General features: G+C 47.9%; 1 protein-coding gene across 5 annotated transcripts in view; it reads left to right on the forward strand.

The window, feature by feature from the left end:
- ZFYVE26 (zinc finger FYVE-type containing 26) overlaps positions 1-18,789 on the forward strand; it is a 1,794,472-nt gene that overhangs the window by 32,600 nt on the left and 1,743,083 nt on the right. The gene's annotated exons all lie outside the window — the stretch shown is intronic.

The following is an 18,789-nucleotide window of genomic DNA, read 5'->3' on the forward strand; positions in this document are numbered from 1 at the left end:
CATTCATTCTGTACTACAAACTGGGAGGCTGTTATGTAGTTAGTAATCCGTAGTGCAATTGTGTAGGTGTTATCCCAGGGGAGGAACTTGGGGTTACTCTGGGATCAGGGTTGATGGCAATGTTTTGGTTGTCAGGGAGGTTTGTAGGGCAGCTTGTAAGGATATTTCCTATCAGAGGGTATGATTTTTTTTTGTCTGTAGTGGCAGGGAATCACTGCACCATAGTGCACCCCTAAACGGGATGGTACTCTGTTTTATTTGTGTCCATAACTTTGAGTCTTGGTGACGACTCCAGTCAATAACGCTGCCCTAAGTGAACTGCCTGATAGTATTTTATATCAGGCAGCGCCAAACCTCCATAGTGTTTTGGCATTGAGAGTTGGGTACGTATTATTTTGCTCAACAAAGCTGGTAAATGGAGCTTGTACCTGCTTCAAGTATGTGGAGGTCTTCTAATCCTTAAGGCTTGGAAAAGATCTAGAAATTTTGCTGTATGCTTATCTTAAGTTACATCTCCAAAACCATGAGTGGGTCCCTTTGTGCCATGAGTCTAATAGTATTTTGTTTTAGTGGGGGGGGGGGGGGGGGGGGAAATTTCTCTCGTATATATGGGAAAGATGAGACAGGATGTTGGTCCCTAGGTAAGTCAAAGTCCACCTAATACTGGAAATTTGATCATATAGTGGGGCGTATATGCGGTGGTATTGATATTCCCATAGCCTCTGATTTGGAAAAATGTATTTTCAGGTTAGTTTCCATAAGTCTCAAATTCTCAAAGTAGGTTTGGTAAGGATACCCCTGGATTGGTAAGTGAAAAGAGCAGATCGTTGGCATAGGCTGAAATCTTGTGTTGTGACTGGCCAACTTACTCCTTGTATGTCAGGCATCAGTCTGATTGTAGCTAGAAAGGGTTCTAAGGAGAGGGCGAATAGTAGAGGGGACAATGGGCATCCCTGTCTTGTCCATTTTGTTGTTGGAAAGGACTCCAACAGGACTCCATTTGCCTTTACCTGGGCTGTCGGTGAAGAGTATATTCCAGCTATCCTATTGAGCATTACCTCTCCTAGACCTACATGTTGAGAACCGTGAACATGAATGACCAATTTACTCGGTGAAAAGCCTTTTTGGCATCGGTATTTAAAAATATGCATGGGTTATTTGTGGTTCGTGTAACATGTAGAAAGTTCAGCACTTTTAGTAGTACTATCCCTTGCTTCCCTGGAAGGATAAAGCCTACTTGCTCGAGATGTATAAGTTGCTGAAGATGGTTGTGCCAGCCTGGTAGCTGTAATCTTGGTATATATTTTAAGATTTACATTTAGGGAGTGATATTGGTCTGTAGCTACTGCAAGCTGCCGGATCCTTTCCTTCCTTGTAAATTACTGAGATATGGGCACATAAGGAGTCCTGGCAAGCACGCTGCCAGCTCCTATGCATTAAACAGTGTAATCATTCGTGATCCTAGTATCCGGACGAATATTTTATAGTAAAGTAGGTTATAGCCATCAGGACCCGGGGCTTTCCTGGGCGTCATTATCTTTGTGCACTGTCAGAGTTATAATCGGGTTACTGGGGAATTCTTCTCTGGCTTCTGGGGTGAGCGAAGGTAGTTGGGAAGATGTGATGTAGTCTTCTAATATCCGATTTGAGATGGCGTTACTACTGGTAGGTTGTATAATTTGGAGTAGAAGTTTTTGAAACTTTGTGTGATTTGTGTGGGTAAGGTTACTCTTTGACCTCCCACTGTGTTAATGTGGGGAAATATATGTGGAGCGTTTGTGTTCCCTGACCATTTTTGCTAGTAGCTTCCCACATTTGTCTCCTGATTCGTAAGTTGTCTTGCAACAGAACTGTATGGCTGCTTTAGCTCTGTAGTGAAGGAGATCATTGATATGTTTCCTAATAATTGTCAGGTCAGCCTCTGAAGACTGCGAAGGGGCATGTTTGTGTCTAGACTCGGTAGTATCTAATTTCTTCAGTAGTTGGGCGAGCTGCTCATTACGTTCCCATTTAATACGGGTACCATGCTTAATGAGAAATCCCTCTGACTGGTTTGTGGGCTTCCCACAGAATCCCCTGGATCACAGTCTGGTCGTTTCCTGTAAATAGTTATTTAACGCTTTTGTCACATCTGTCATTACTTCCAGGGTTTGCAAGTAAACTTTCATTAAGACGCCTAAATCTATGTCTGGGAGAGGTTATGTCAGATTGTAGGTCACAAAAATGGGTGCCTGGTCTGACCACATCCTATTTCCTAGTGATGTTTTGGCCTACCACATGCAGCTGAGCATGGGGGATCAAAAAATAATCTATTCTGCTATGTACTGGTGCATGGGTGAGTAAAATGTGTAATCGCGCTCTGAGTGTTGTAAGCGCCATATATCAATTCGTTTGAGCTGGTTTGCTGGTATGGATGATCTGCCCGACGAGGTGTCTACTGAAGGGATCAAGGGGGCATTAAAGTCTCAGCCAAGTAGCAGTTGTCCGTTCCTAAAGTCCTGGAGTAATCTCCCTCGTATGCTCCAGGAATGTGGCCTGGAGTTGTTGGTGGCCCTTAAAAATATAGCGACCAGACAGATCTTATTATCGAGCTCTGGTACTGCCACAGGATTTTGCTGGATAACAATATGGAGACCCCTTTGGATTTGGTGATTGGGTAAACGGAATGTAATGTCACAGGATCATATCTGTTAAGTACAGTTATTTGTTGTGTTTGAAATGCGTCTATTGTATAAATTGCAGTGTCCGTTCGAGACCTTTTCAGGTTATCTAGCAGAATGTCTTTTCTCTGGCGTTTTGAAGCCTTTTGTATTGAGCAACATACTTTGCCATGTTTTACACCATGCGTGGTGGTGTGTTGGGGGGGGGGGGGGGGTCAAGAGGTGGGAGGGGTGGTTTAAGTGTTAAGGAGAAAGGTAAAGTGGACAAATAGAAAAGGGAAGAGTAAGTAAAGCAAGAAGGAAGATGGGTAGAGTAAGACCAAGAAAGCAGGGATTAACACCCTGTGTCTAAAGAGTGTTATCTGCAAATGGTGCCCAGGAGGCCCTGCAGTGCCCCCCTGGAGGATATGCTATCCTATCTGGGAGAGGGGTAGGACAAGGCATAAGAAGTGAGCTCCCAACAAATTTTAAACGTGTATAAATCACACTGGTTCTATAAAGAGAGAACCAAAAGAATTAAACATAAATTAACTTGGCATATATCTAGGCATGAGGACACCTATCGCCAGGTCTCCAGCCATCGCCCCATTCATTCTCCCTGTAGCACGTTTTACTTAAGCCAGTCTGGTAATCATACATTGAGGTATTATGTATACTGGCATTATTGGTCGGTGGCTGACGAGCCAGTGCGGTGTTTGTCCCCAAAACCGAGCTAATTCTTTGACCTTCTGACATTCTGCATTGGTTTCTACAAGCTGAATAAACCTATCTGAAAATAAGAAAGATCTTAAAACTGACGTGTCCCTCTAATTTTCGTGTTTCTTCTCCATATCTGCTGAGCCAACATGTCAGGCCCCCGCAAATGAGTATAGCCAGCGTGCCAGCCCGCAAGACTAGGAGGAGGAGCGTCTGCGTTACCTTGTTCCGAAGAGCCACCAGTTAAATTCAGGACTGCCTAGTTCAGTATTAAAGCAGCTTGCGTTTTCTTCTCCCCCCCCCCCCCCCCACCCTCGTTTGGGCAGTTGTTGAAGTAGGGTTTGAATATACTGGACGATGCGTTCAATAAAGCTCCTGCATGTAGAATTCCCCTGTGTGGGCGAGACACCAGATGCGTAGTTTCCCTCCTACATAAATGGGAGTTTCAGATGTCCAATATATTGGGTATATTGGTTTGGGGAAGATGTTACCTCTCACCTGCTCAGAGCAGGCGGTCCTCAGTGAGAATTAAGGTCCTTCCAGAGGGGGTCATTACTGACATGGCAGGGCAATTAAGTAATGGTGGATGCTATTTCAGGGGGGGTGAAAGAGGGGGGGGCAGGCAAATGGTGGGGTAACAGGTATAGTGGTATCTAATAGTCCCAGAGGGATGAAGCTCAGGGAGAGATGGCTCATGACTCACATGTATCCTCACTCGATGGTGCTCTGCGTCTGCTTTGGTTCCTCTGTTGGCTGAGTTGTATTTCACCTCCTTTTGCTGGTGGCTTCAACCTGGTCTGGGACCGGGGGAGCAGTGACAGCCAGTTCGTCAGATCAATCGGTTCCGTTTCAAGGAAGTTGAAGAGTGCAGGCAGGGATTCTGGCTTATGCAGGGTGAAGGATCTCTGGTCTTTCCGTTAGATAAGAGATTGGGTATCCCCAGCAGTATGTAGCTCCTCTTCGGCGAGCGAGATCCAATAGCAGTCTCAGCATAGCCCGTCTTGTAAGGTAACGCGGTAGAGGTCTGGGAGAATCTTGATTCATGCCCCATCAAATTCCGTATCTCCGGCTTCCCAGACCTTCCGTAGGATGTGTTCCTTGTGCACGTAGTGGTGCAGGCTACATATGACATCGTGGGGTTTCGTCGGGTCTGATGGCTTAGGACCCAGCGCTCTGGGGATCCTGTCGAACACCACTCAGTCTGATAGGTCAACGCTGTCCACACTTTGAAAGATAGCTGTGTCTGTTGGATCTTCCGGGCCCATGGCCTCTGGTAAACCTGGAGGCGTAGGTTATTCCTGCGACTCCGGTCTGCCATCTCTTTAAGGTGAAGTTGTTGCTCAATTAATGCATCCGCTTGTAGTTCCTGGATCCCTTCTAATGATGATACCTGTTCTGGGGCTGACCAGGAGGATTCTCCCATCGCAACTCTGGTAGTGAGTGCCTGTACTAATGTTTTTGGCATGTGTTATTCTTTATGGTGGGCAGCCTCTACCGTTCCATAAAGAGCCGCAATGTTTGCCTTAGACCCCTTTCACACTGGGGCGTTTTTCAGGCGTTTTTCAAGTGCTTTAGCGTTAAAAAAAGCGCCTGTAAAGCGCTTGAAAGAAGCCTCATCTGCAGTCCCAATGTGAAATGTCAGCGTCTGAAAAACGCTCGTAAAGCCCCGCTTAAACTAGCAGCGCTTTTCGAGCGTTAATGGGGCGCTTTTAACCCCTGCTGGTGGCCAAATAAAGGGTTAAAAGCGCCCACAAAACGCTGCTGCCAATAGCGTTTTTCAGGCGTTTTACAAGCTCTTCCCATTGATTTCAATGGGAAGGGGCATTTAGGAGCGTTTTATTCACCGCTCCAAAAGTGCTGCAAAGAAGCTGCTTGCAGGACTTTTTTTGACGCTCTGCCAGCGCAGCGCCTCAGTGTGAAAGCACTCAGGCTTTTACATTGGGATTGCAGTTGCAGCTTCTTTCAGGCGCTTTTTTTAACGCTAAAGCGCCTGAAAAACGCCCCAGTGTGAAAGGGGTCTTAGTGGGGAGTTCTTGAAGCAGGGATCGTAACCCTGCATCTACTCTATAAGGCCATGAAGAAATCTGTGAAGATTCTCTTGTGTCTGGGTAGAAGACCGGAGGGATGCCGAGATATGAGTTGCTCAGGGGTGCCTCTGCATGTGGCTCCAGCGAGTGGTTTGGAGTCTGCCTCTCCGTTGACTCTCCACGTGTTGCCGCCATCTTGGGCTCTGGTGAGTTCAGCTGTGAGAGTTGAAATAATCTCTATTTCACTCGATGTAGGAGCCTGAGGTATAGATCTGGTAGTTCTATTTATCCTCTTTATCGAAGAGTACAATATATTGGCTGAAATATTGAGGGTAGTTGTGAGACGGTCGGGAGCTCAGTTGAAACGCTTCTCTCTTCAGCCATGACAAGGCCACGCCCACCTTTTTGCCTTTTTTTTCGCTCCTCATTTTCCTTCCCCTCCTTCCTTTCTCTCCTTTTCTCCTAACCCTCCACCCCCCCTCTTTTTTTTTTTTTCCCATTTATTTTCATCTCCCTTTCTTTTTATCCTTTCCCACCCGCCCCCTCCCTTTCTGAGACACATACATTTATTCTCTCTGAAGAAAGTTTGACACTGCTCAACTCATAATCGTCGGCCATAGGCATTATATTTAGTTTCTATCCAGTGCTCATTAGGGCCTCCCTCGCCCCTTCCCCACTCTACCAGGGAATTCTAGAGCATTTGTTGCTTCCCTCTGCTCTGCAGCTTTTATGGAGATGTGGATTTTATTTTTCACCAGGATTTTACACCTACCCACACTGCCAAAAGTACCAATACCTGGTTTAATGATCATGGTATTGCTTCTTGATTGGCCAGCAAACTTGTCTGAGCTAAATTCCATAGAGAATCTGTGGGGTCTTGTCAAGAGGAAAAGGAGACACCATACCAACAATGCAGATGCACTGAAGGCCGCCATCAAAGCAACCTGGGCTTCCATAGCACCTCAGCAGTGGCACAGGCTGATAGCCTCCCATGCCACGTCGCATTGATGCAGTAATTCATGCAAAAGCAGCCCCGAGTATCGCATGCCTACTATACTGTACATACTTCTCCATAAGCCATGTTCTGAATTAATAATTTTATTTTTATTGGTCTTATGTAAGAGTTTAATTTTCGGAGATAATGAATTTTGGGTTTTCACTAACGAAGCCATAATCCTCAAAATTAAAAGAAAGAAGTGCTTGAAATGTAGTGTGTGTGTGTGTGTGTGTGTGTGTGTGTGTGTGTGTGTGTTGAATCTATATGAGTCACTTTTTGAATTACTGAAATCAACTTATTTTTTAAGATGCACCTGTGTCTATATATGACCATTCCTATAGACCAAGTCCCTTTTTGGACAGGGTCAGGTGACATCGCATCAAACAGCAGTAGTATCATAACAAGCATTTGCCAGCGATCAGTAGGAGCACTGTTCTAAACACAGTCCCTTGACACAAGAATCCAACAGTGAAATAAATGATTTTTTTTATTCCAATAGTTTTTTTTTTTTTTTTCTTTTCGCAAACGGCAATGAAATCATACACAAACAAATACAGTCATCCTGAACACACATTAATAGCTGAGATGTTCATTAAATTTAATATGGATTTTTTAAAACCACTTGCTTGTAAAATCCTTTTGAGATTGCATCACGGGGCACAAAGCTCTATTCTTTAAATCATGGGTTAGATAGCCACCTTCAGGTGTTCACTGGCAACCCTAATTGTAAGGAGAGTGCCTCCCCTATATAACCCTTCCCATATGGAGAGTATTTAATTTTTGTAGCAAAACAGTAAGAGCTGGTTCACACAGCGGGCGATGCGAGGCGACACGACTTGCCTCGCCTCGCTCTCGCAAGTCGCCCCCGTTCTGTACAATGGAACCGTTCTGAGAGGAGCGACTCGAGTCGCTCCGACTCAGAAAAAGGTTCCTGTACTACTTTTGGGCGACCTCGGGGCGACTTGCATTGACTGCTATACAGAAGTCATTTGCAAGTCGCCGCCGAGGCCGCGGCAGGTCGCGGCGAGGCAAGTCTGAGTCGCCTCGCCTGCAGTGTGAACCGGCCCTTAGTATCTGTGTGTGTGTGTGTGTGTGTGTGTGTGTGTGTGTGTGTATATATATATATATATATATATATATATTATATTATATTATATTATATTATATTATATTATATTATATTATATTTATATAAAAAAAATCTCTGTCCCGAAGAGGGTGTGGGGAGCTCTGTATCCTGTGATGTAATCTCAAAGGATTTTTACAGGTAAGCTGTTTTATTTAGAAAAAAATACTATTTTCTTATTCATACATCACAGGACATAGAGCTCTATTCATTACATCATGGGATGTCCCAGGGCAATGCCCAAATTGAGGGGAGGGAGACACAGATCAGAAAAAAAAGACCTTCATTGGACTTAAGGACCTACACTGCTGCCTGCAGTACCCTGCACCTAAAAGCCCAAGAAGACAGTTGCAGCCTTGCAGATCTGAACCATGGAGGCCCGGATGCCCATGAAGCACTTAATGCTCTAGGTGTGTGCGCCTTAACATGAAAAGGAGAAATCTTCTTTTCCAAACCATAGGCATGAACTATAACTTGTCAAATCCACCTAGCTATAGTGCACTTTAATGCTGCCTGGCCCTTTCTGGGACCGTCTGGCAGTACAAACAAAACCAGTCTACCACATCTGAGCAGTCACGTCCAGATAGTTTGACTGCTCTAAGAACATCTATTGAGTGTAACAATTCCTCTGTGGATCTGGAAAAAAGGATAGTGGGACCACATCCTGGTTAAGGTAAGAAAGCTGGGAGAGGACGCAACACCACCCTGTATTGGTGAATAATTAAGTATGGCTTTTTACATAAAAAAAAAAAACAAAAATAAAAAAACAGAGTTAGACTTACCGGTAACTCTTTTTCTAGGAGTCTTCCAGGACAGCCTCTGAGATATAGGGCTCCTCCCTCCGGGACAGGAAACACATTAACCCAATCAAATAAAAGGTGTGGTCCTCCAGGCCCTCCTCAGTTTTACTCCAAGAACCGCCGGAAGGCTCTGAAAGACATAACACACTAACAATCACGTTAGTACACATCCTCACCACTTAGTCCAACTTAAACAACTTTGGGTGGGAAACCAGGCTGTCCTGGAAGACTCCTAGAAAAAGTTACCGGTAAGTCTAACTCCGGTTTTCTCATATCGTCTTCCAGGACAGCCTCTGAGATAAGCAAGGAGCTCACCTTGTCAGGGCGGGACTACTGCCTGGAGGACCTTGAGTCCAAAAGTCTGCTCTTTATCAGACCATAAATCCAGACGGTAATGCCTTGCAAACGTTGAGTAGCTGACCATGTTGCTGCCTTGCAGATCCCCTCCGGAGAGGCTCCAGCCCTCTCTGCCCATGATGCGGAAACCGCCCTTGTAGAGTGTTCCTTAACTAAGGGTGCCTGTTTCCCCTCTAATTCATAGGCTTTAACTATCGCCATTATATCCACCTGGCGATGGACGATTTGGACGCCTTGCAGCCCTTCGGGCACCTGAAAAATTAACAAAGTGAGTCTGACTTCCTGAAGACCTTAGTGGCCTCTAAAAAAAATTAATAGACTTCTCCTGACGTCTAACAAACTTAAAGATCTCGCCTCATCCTCTCCTGAGGCTGAGAAAAATGTTGGCAAAATAATATCCTGTGTCCTATGAAAAGTGGACACAACCTTAGGAAGAAAACTAGGGTCAGTCTTAAGTATTACCCTGTCCTCTAAAATTAACAAAAATGGCTCTCTGACCGAGAGCACTTGCAGATCACTGATCCTTCTAGCTGACGTGTTCGCTATCAAAAACAGTTTTTAGTACCATCCACTTAAGTGATGCTCCCTCTAATGGTTCAAATGGCTCTCGGGTCAAAGCCCTAAGAACCAAGGACAAATCCCAAGTAGGACAGGTCTTCATTCTCACAGGCCTGGATCTAACTAAAGCCTTGAAGTTCCTGACAAAAGGATTCTGCTGGAGGGAGGACTGAAGGAAAACACTTAAGGCCGCCACCTGTACCTTTAGAGTGCTGATAGATAGGCCCAGCTCTACCCCTGCTTGTAGAAAATCTAGGACTGCCGGGACCCCGGGACTTGCAATCCCCTGTTCTCGCAACCAGGAATTAAACCTCTTTCCTATCTTGGCTTAAATTGCTCTAGTTACTGGTTTATGGCATTCTAACAAGGTCTTAACCACTCTCTCTGAAAAACCCTGTGATCTTAAGATCTGTTCCTCAGATACCAGGCCGCAAGCTTGAGTCTCTCTATCTGAGGATACAGGATCGGCCCCTGGGAAAGCAAATCCTCCCTGACTGGTAGAAACATAGGAGGATGAACAGCCAATCTCTTTATGCTGGCAAACCAGGGTCTCCTTGGCCAAAAAGGAGCCACTAAAATGTGGTCCGTAGCTTCCGATCGGAACTTCTGCAGAACCTCCGCCACCATCCTTACAGGAGGAAAGGCATAACACAGGCCGAACAGCCATGGATTGGCAAGGGCGTCTATCCCCCTGGCCCGATCCTGTGGGTGAACTGAAAAAAATTGTCGCCTTCCTGTTTCCTTCTGTTGCAAATAGGTCTATTTCTGGCCTTCCCCAGCATGACACAATCTCCTCGAACACTTCCTTGTTGAGGGACCACTCGTCCTAACCGATCTTCTGGCGACTGAGAAAGTCGGCCAGCAAATTCTGAGTTCCCTTCAGATGAATGGCTGATATTGAGGACAAGTTCTTCTCTGCCCAGCAGAAGATTCTGCCCGCAATCACCTGCAGCGCGGGGCTTCTGATTCCCCTTGCTTGTTCAGGTAGGCTACTGCTGCCACATTGTCTGACCGAACCTGCAGATCCCTGCCCTGTAACTGGGACTGGAAGGTTTCTATAGCCTTCCGAACTGCCAGAAGCTCCTTCTGGTTTGAGGAACGACCTGCCTCTAGATTCGACCAGGTACCTTGGGCTAAGATTCCCTCTAGGTGGGCACCCCAACCCAGCGAGCTGGCATCGGTCATGACCACCACCGTAGCTTGTGGGGACCAGGGAAGACCCCTGTCTAGGTTGACCTGGGCCCGCCACCACCACAGAGACCTCCTGACGGCCGAGGATAGGGGCATAACCTGATCCAAGCTCTGCTCCCTGCCATCCCAATAACGGAGCATGAGTCTCTGCAAAGGGTGCTGATGATGCCTTGCCCAGGCCACCGCTGGAAAGCATGATGTCATCAACCCCAGGACTCTCATAACCTCCCTGATCTGGGCTTCCCGACCTGATTGAAGCTGGGCTAACGCCTGCTCTAGCTTGTTGATCTTCTCCGCAGGAAGAAATACCCTCATCTCCACCGAAGAAATCCTGTATCCTAAATACAGGACCTCCTGTGAGCGGGTCAACTGGGATTTTTACTGGTTTATTAGCCACCCCAGTGAGCGCAGGAAACCCAAGGCCTCCTGCACATCCTTCTGCAGCTGTTGGGTCGACTGGGCTATGAACAGTAGATCGTCCAGATATGGAATCACTGTTATAGCCTTGAGCCTTAATGGGGCCAGTGCCTCTGCCAGAACCTTTGTAAAGATCCTTGGTCAGGCTGAAAGCCCAAAAGGGAAAGCTCGAAACTGGAGGTGTAACACACCAGTGTTCAAGCTCACCGCCAACCTGAGAGACCTCTGGGACTCCAGATGAATCGGGATATGCAAATATGCATCCCTGAGATCCACGGTGGCCATGTGACAGCCCTGAAACAGAAACTTGGTTACCGAGAAGATTGACTCCATACGGAACCGCTTGTATTTTATGAACCTGTTCAGGGGGCGGAGATTCAGTATTAGCCTGAATTTTCCCGAAGGTTTCTTTACCACGAATACGTGGGAGTAAACCCCCAAGACTCGCTTTTCCGGAGGCACCTGCACCAGTACTTCTTGGTCCACCAGATCCCCCAGGAGAAGACCCAGAGCCTTTGACTTCTCTTGGTCCCTTGGTAACCTGGATACCTGGAAAATTTGGGAGGGGAACTGAACCAAACTCCAACCTGTAGCCGTTCCTTATTACATCTCGAATGAACGGACTTTCAGTTGAAGTATCCCATTGTGGAAGGAACTTCCCCAGTCTTCCTCCCACCGGGACGCAGGAGTCACTGGGTTTTAGGGGAGGGTTGAGGAGGATTGAATAAGATTCCTCCTCTGCCCCTTCCCTTGTGACCCGTCCAATGTTTTTTGGGGGCAAACCTCCCTTTCCTGCAGGTTTCTTTTTCCTTTCTGGGAAAGCTTTCTTCCTATCCTGCATGCGCTCGAACGTCTCTTGCAGGCCGGGCCCGAACAAATGGTCCCCTGAAAACAGTAATCCACATAGCTTCAATTTTGAAGCTGCGTCACCTGACAAGCTTTTAAGCCAAACGGCCCTTCTGGCAGCGTTCACTAGTGCTGCAGATCTAGCAGCCAATTTGACTGATTCTGCAGAGGCATCGGCCAAAAACCCCACTGCCTTGAACAGTAGAGGAAAGGACTTCAACAGCTGTTGCCTGGAAGTGCCCGCTGAAATATGCGACTGTAACTGTGTAAGCCAACACTCTAAGTTTCTGGCCACACAGGTAGCTGCTAAGGCTGGTTTAAGCCCAATGGAAGAGGCATCCCAGGCCCTCTTAAGCAGCACGTCTCCCCTCTTATCCATAGGATCCCTGAGTGAACCCATATCATCAAAAGCCAAATCCGTCTTTTTAGAGACTTTAGCCAAGAGGGCATCCAATTTGGGAACCTTGTTCCAGGGATGCACCGCATCCGTCTCAAAAGGGAACCTCCTTTTAAGGCTACCTGAAAAAAATTGCCTTTTTTCCGGTGGTTCCTACTCCAGCAGAATCGCCTCAACCAGCTATTTATGGACGGGAAATACCTTGTCTTTCAGCACACTCGGCCCCTGATACATCATGTTGTGTTTTGAAAGCTGGACCTGTTCTTCCCTGATCTCCAAAGTGTCATATATTGCCTTGAGGAGGTCACCCACATCGTCCAAAGACAGCTTGTATCTGGCTGATCTAATGGATTCTTCCTCCCCCCCTCTGACTCAGAAGTAGATTCTGTCCTAGAGGAGGCTAGTGACCTAGGTAACCTCTCCTTATCCACCTCCTCCTCTTGACTTGGTTCAGACAAGGAGTGCATATTCACAGCCCTGGATAAAGAGACAGAAGGACTCTGCACCCTATCCATCATGCTCTTGAATGACTGGAAGGTGGATGCCATCTCATCCTTTACGGACGTCAAAACCTTGTGGCAAGCTGCCACAGAGTCCTCTTTCACCAGGCTACTGACACAATCCGGGCAAAGCGGCTTCTCCCAACCGGTGCCTAACTTAGCCCCGCACACGGCACTTTTCCTTCTGGGCAAAGGTATCTGGGCTCTGTCCTGTTTAACCTAAAAACAAAGAAAAACTGGGTCCCATTAAAATACCACCCCTGACCACACCACTGTGCTTCTAGGGTCTGCCTAGGAAGTGCCCCCCCTCACCAGCAGGTTCTCCACCCCGGGAGGGTACTAACGTCAGAGTGACCCCTCCACCCCCCAGTGTAAGTCCTGGTCTGCCCTCACCAAGCTTACCTGGAGCCTGTTGTGCAGGTGGACTCCGGTTCAACTGCGCCCTCCATGGTTCCTGTGTCTTACTCAGTCTCTCTGAGCCTTCACACCGCTCCAGGCAACCCTGTAGTCACACCGCCGCGCCCAAAGGACTGCAACAGGTCCTGCGGCGCCCCCAGATGACGTGAATCCGGCGGAAGTGCGTCTCTCCCACTTCTGGATGCCGGAACGCAAAGACTCCGCCCCCAACGCCGTGTGTTCCTTACGAACGCACCGCTCACAGTACCCGAACGCCAGCCGGTGAAACGAATGTCTCTCGCCCGCCATCTGACCGACCAGGTACGAGCGGTTAGCGCTACAGAGGGGGGAGATTGCCGCCCATCGGGGTCCCGTTCTCTCCGAACGTTAAATGGCAGCGGGGACTGATGGCTACCCTCTCCTCCCTCCGAACGGACCGAGGGGTGCTAAGGGTCAGGTCCACCAGGTGCTCCCCCCCAGGACAAACCCCTGAGAAGGAGCTCCCCTTACTAGTTCCAACGTGCCCCTTCCCGTCCGGCAGGAAACACAAAAACTGAGGAGGGCCTGGAGGACCACACCTTTTATTGGGTTGACGCGTTTCCTGTCCCGGAGGGAGGAGCCCTATAGCTGAGGCTGTCCTGGAAGACGATGTGAGAAAAAGCAGCTAACTCTGATACCCTCCTGACAGAGGATATAGCAACAAGAAAAACTAACTTCCTGGTGAAGACACAAAGAAGCATGGCATAAAAGGCTATTTTTGCAAAACGGAACCAAATTCAAATCTCACACAAATTGTGTACATGAGCGGACTAGGGAATGAGAGGCAAGCGTTTTCTGAAAAAATACCTACAAGGCCAAGATCTGACCCTTGATGGTGCTCCAGTCCAGCTTAATTTCTACTCCTAATTGAAGAAAAGCAAGAGTTCTATCAATAGCATACCTTCTAGGAAGCCATCCTATGGAACTCACACCAGGAGACCTATGCCTTCCAGATTCTATAATAGATGAGCCTGGAGGCCGGCTTCCTGACAGTATGGAAGGATGGAATATTGGCCCTTGCGAGAGCAGGTTTGGTCGCAGTGGGAGCACCCATGGCCTTCCGACTGCCATCCTCACCATCTCTGTATACCAGGACCTCCTGGGGCAACTAGGATTGCTGGCTTTCCTTCTGTCTTGACCCTGCGAAGTAACCAAGCAAGAAGCGGAACTGGAGGGAACGCATTGATCAGAGAAAACTGACCCCACAGAACTATCAAGGCATCTGAACTTTGTGCTACTGGGTTCTTTGTTCTTGATACAAAGATTTCCAGTTTGTTGAACCTGGGGGCTAGTTCGTCTACATCTGGGTTACCCCATCTCTAGCATATTGCCTGAAATATGGCAGGTTGTAGCAACCATTCTCCTGGGTCCAGCTGCTGCCGGCTTAAAAAAATCTGCTTTACACTTTTCCACCCCTGGAATAAAGGCTGCAGATACACGTTTTAGCTGCCCAAGTGAGAACGTGATTCACTTCCCTCTGGGCACTCCTGGTGCCCCCTTGATGATTGATATAGGCGACTGCTGTGGCATTGTTGGACTGAACTCGCAGGACAGCCTTGTAGCCTGTCTGTCCAGGTCTTTAGGGCCAGATAGACTGCCCGATGTTCCATAATGTTGGGTAAAGACTTGTTTGGTTCTGGACCATTTGTTTTGTATCGAAGCTTTATCCAGAACTGCTCCCCAGCCTGAGAGGCTGGCATCTTTAGTTTGTACTTTCCAAAAAATGTAACAAAGGACTCTTTTCTGTAGATTGTTGTCTAGTAACCACCAATTGAGGCTCTGGCGCATTGATGGTAACAGGTGCATTGGAAGATCCAAGGCTTTAACTTTTTTGTTCCAGACAGACAGAATGCTTTTCTGCAAAGGTCTTGAGTGGAACTGGGTGTAAGGAACAGCCTCGAATGAGCTACCGTCTTTCCCAATAATCTCATACAGAGACGAATGGAACGATTTTTCCCTGGCCTTGACTAGTCGGACCAAATCCTTTATGGCCTTGGCCTTTGCTTTGGCAAGACTACCCTGCTTTGGACTGTCTTTGACATGCCCAAATATTCCAGCCTTCTTGGGGCCTGTGATGGTGTTTTTTCCAGGTTGAGGACCTAGCCTAGGTGTCCAAGTATCTTACTGTGCTGAGTACTTTGTGCTTCAAGTGTGCCATGGACTGTTCTACCAGTAGTAGATCGTCTAGATAAGCTCTTACAGCAGGGCTTGACAAATTTGCTTTGAATCTAGGAGCCAGTTAAAAGTTGGCAGCCAATTCTTTTTAGCATAGTATGGATTGTCGGCTCCCAGGCTAAGGCCAGTCATTTTCGCCCCCTAACCCTAACAAAGGAGCACCCACTCAATAACTCCAATGTAACGCTGTTGCATCAGGGTTCTGCGCTGGCCAGAAAGAGTAAGGCCAGGTTTATATTGCAGCACAGAGCAGCTCACAGCAGGTGTCCGGTGCGTCCCCATTTACCCCTTCAGGTGTGATTTCAGTCCAAATCTTTGGTTGAATTCCACCTGGAATGGACCAGAAGATGCACAGGACCCTTCTGCAGTGCGCTCCAAAGCCGTCCCGGAGCCCTGTGATTTGGCTAAAACCACACATCCAATTTGCAATAGTGTGAACCCAGCCTGACATTAAAAACCTGTTATGGGGGAAACTCCTTATTATGCCTAATGCATCAAGACTGTAGCATGTAACACACCCTCATCTGCTACCTAATGCAGCTTAAGGCTGGCCAAAATATGTCTACTGCACATTTTTACAACCCAATTGCACATCTAAATGAAGCCTTTGACACTTTAAAATACAAAAGAGGATGAAAGAAGTATCCCAGTGCTGCTGATATTCTGCTGCCTCTTTGTAGCCACTTCCTGCCTACATGTGTGTCCCCCACAGGGACTCTTCTAACGCATATCTAGCTGCCTCCATCTCCCCTACTCCACCTCACAGCACACAGTAAATTTTACAAGTACCACCATCTCAGAATGTGCCGCCCCACCCCCATGGCTTCCAGGTCACCCTCTGCTGAAGCATGACCTCCACCCGCCGACTCCTCCTGCACTGTGTAGGATGGCTCTGGGGGTGAAGCTTAGCTTGGTGGTGATGTGGCGCGGGCAGCAGAAGAGAGCAAACAGCTCCCACATAGAGAAGCCATTCATGCTCTGACCCAGCTCGGGCATTGGAGGAGGGGACAGTGGCCTTGTGAGGAGATGAGGCCAGCCCCCTCCCATGTCACTCAGCCGGATGTAGAACTACTGCCCGCCTTCCAGTAAACCATAGAGACCAGCCAGGGGGAGAGAGAAGGATCGGTTGCCCAGCTCTGCATGTCTGGGGTGTTGGGCGTTACAGTGAGTGGGCTGGTGGTAGCCCAGGCACCAGGGCACCTTTTCTGGCCACCATGGCGACCTGGCGCCTGCGGTTTGTCGAGCAGTTTTGCCAGGGGCAGAGCTAGGACCTTTGTAAATACACAAGGCACTGTAGCTAGACTGAAAGGGAGGACCGCAAAGTGGCTCTGCTTTACCACAAACCTTAATTACTTCTGGTGGCACATGTAGATCTCCATCTGTGATGTCTATTGAAGCCAGGAATTCTCCCCCCTGAAGGGTGCAAACCAGTGGATAGACACCATGTGGAACGAGCGAATGTTTAAGAACTGGTTTTAGGTCCTTTAGATCCGGAATGGGTCTGCCATCTCAGATTTGGCTTCGGGACTGTGAAGAGGTTTGAGTAAAACCCTGAACCTTGCTCCCCTGGAGCCACCTCTATGAAAACCCCCCTGATATAACGGGAGATCCAAATCCAGAAAAAGGGTCTCCTTTTCTCTGGGTCTTTGGGAACACTTGACCAAAGACGGGATGGTGGAAATTCCTGAAATTCCAGCTTGTACCCAAGAGATACAGTGGAACATAACCATTTATCCTGAACCTTTCTGCCAAATGCCCGCAAAACACTGAAGCCTTCCCTCCACTCGGCTGAGCAGGGGTGCCCCTTCATAAGGAGGCTTTGGGATTCTGTTTAGCAAATCTTTAACCCCAAGGCTTCTTTTGCCCATTGGCTTGGCCTTGGACCTTTCCTCTTGTACTGGACTGGGAAGGCCATTGCCACTGCCTAGAGGCCGAGGTACTAGGGCCTGGGAAAAGAACTTTTAAAAGGACATTTTATCTTTCTTTTTAACCAGCGATAAGATGGTCTCGCCACTAGAAATCTTCTGGATATATTTATCCAGATCACCCCCAAACAAGCATTTCCCATTAAATGGGAACCCAGCTAAAATATCTTTTGCATGAGGCTTCAGCTGCCCAATGTTTAAGCCGAAGAAACCTATGCATGTGTACCAGCAGGAGTGTAAGGTGGGATGCTTGGTGGACAGAATCCATAATGGCATCTACTGCAAAATATAAGGCCCTCGAAAGAGTTGCTTAGTCTTCAACTTGCTCAACAGGAAGAAAATTAACTACCTGCTTCACCTGCTCCTTCAAATATTGGCACATACCAACTGCTGCAACTGCATGTTGGACCACAGCGCCAGCCAAGGCAAAAGATGATTTAAGTAATGATTCCAGTTTCTTTTCAGTTGGACCTTTTAAACCCTCAAACATTGTTAGGCATTTATTCACGCAAGAAACAGCCGCATCTGTTGCTGGCACACTCCATTTCTTGGTGAATTGTTCCTCCATTGGGTAGAGCAGAGAGAATTTCCTAGGAGGAAAAAATTATTTATCTGGGTGGCCATCATTGCTTTTCCATTGGAATAAAAAAAGGGTTTTGGAGGAATAGGGACTTTTAGGAAACCATGACCTGGGGAGGTTGTGTATATCCATCCGTGGGGACTTTAAATGATAACATGATCTGGTGAGATCATGAATATCCATCCCATATGCATCAAACAGGAAAGTGTATTTAACACCAAAAGGTGGGTAGTGGGACTTAACCACTTGCCAACCGCCGCACGACTATGTATGTCCTATTTTTGAAGAGGGATATCTTGATAACGGCAGCAGCTGCTGCCACAACCGAGATCTCCATCTCTTCAGGCGGCGGTCGGCTGTACGATAACGGTGGTCTCCGGCGGATTCGCCGCGAGATCACCGCGATCGGCGGCGGGAGAGGCGATCGGGTCCTTTCATCTGCTGGGCATAGAGACAAGTGAGGCTAAGATGGCCCCCACTCGTGTCTATACCATAGGAGGGCGGAAGCGACGTCAAAACGTCACTTCCGCCCATACCTCTTTAACCAGTTGCCGACCGCCGCACGCCGATGTACGTCGGTACAATGGCACGGGCAGGCATAAGGACATACATGTACGTCCCTTGCCTCCCGCGGGTCGGGGGCCCGATCGGGCCCCCGCCCGGTGCCTGCGGCGGTCGGTATTCGTTCGGGAGCGATCCCGGACGAGGGGACGGCCATTCATTCATGGCCACCCCCTCGCGATCGCTCCCGACGAATAGAAATCCCCGGTGACATCACTTCCTCTCCTGTAATGTAAACACAGGAGAGGAAGTGATGTATTCTCTCCTCCGTGTCGGTATTTTTCGTTCCGACACGGAGGAGAGCGGATCAGTAAGTTGCACCAACACTCACACACACAGTAGAACATGCCAGGCACACTCACACCCCCCCTTTACCCCCCGATCACCCCCCCCAATTACCCCTGCCCCCCAGTCACAGTGACACCAATGTCATTTTTTTTTTTTTTTTGCATTGGTGTCATTTGTGACTGTAATAACTGTTAGGGCAGTTAGAGTTAGCCCCCTTTAGTTCTAATGTACCCCCCTAACCCCCCCAATAAAG

Source organism: Lithobates pipiens, unplaced genomic scaffold (assembly GCF_037356315.1).
Source record: "Lithobates pipiens isolate NorthernLeopardFrog02 unplaced genomic scaffold, aLitPip1_a1.2 Scaffold_30, whole genome shotgun sequence".
Classification (NCBI taxonomy): domain Eukaryota; kingdom Metazoa; phylum Chordata; class Amphibia; order Anura; family Ranidae; genus Lithobates; species Lithobates pipiens.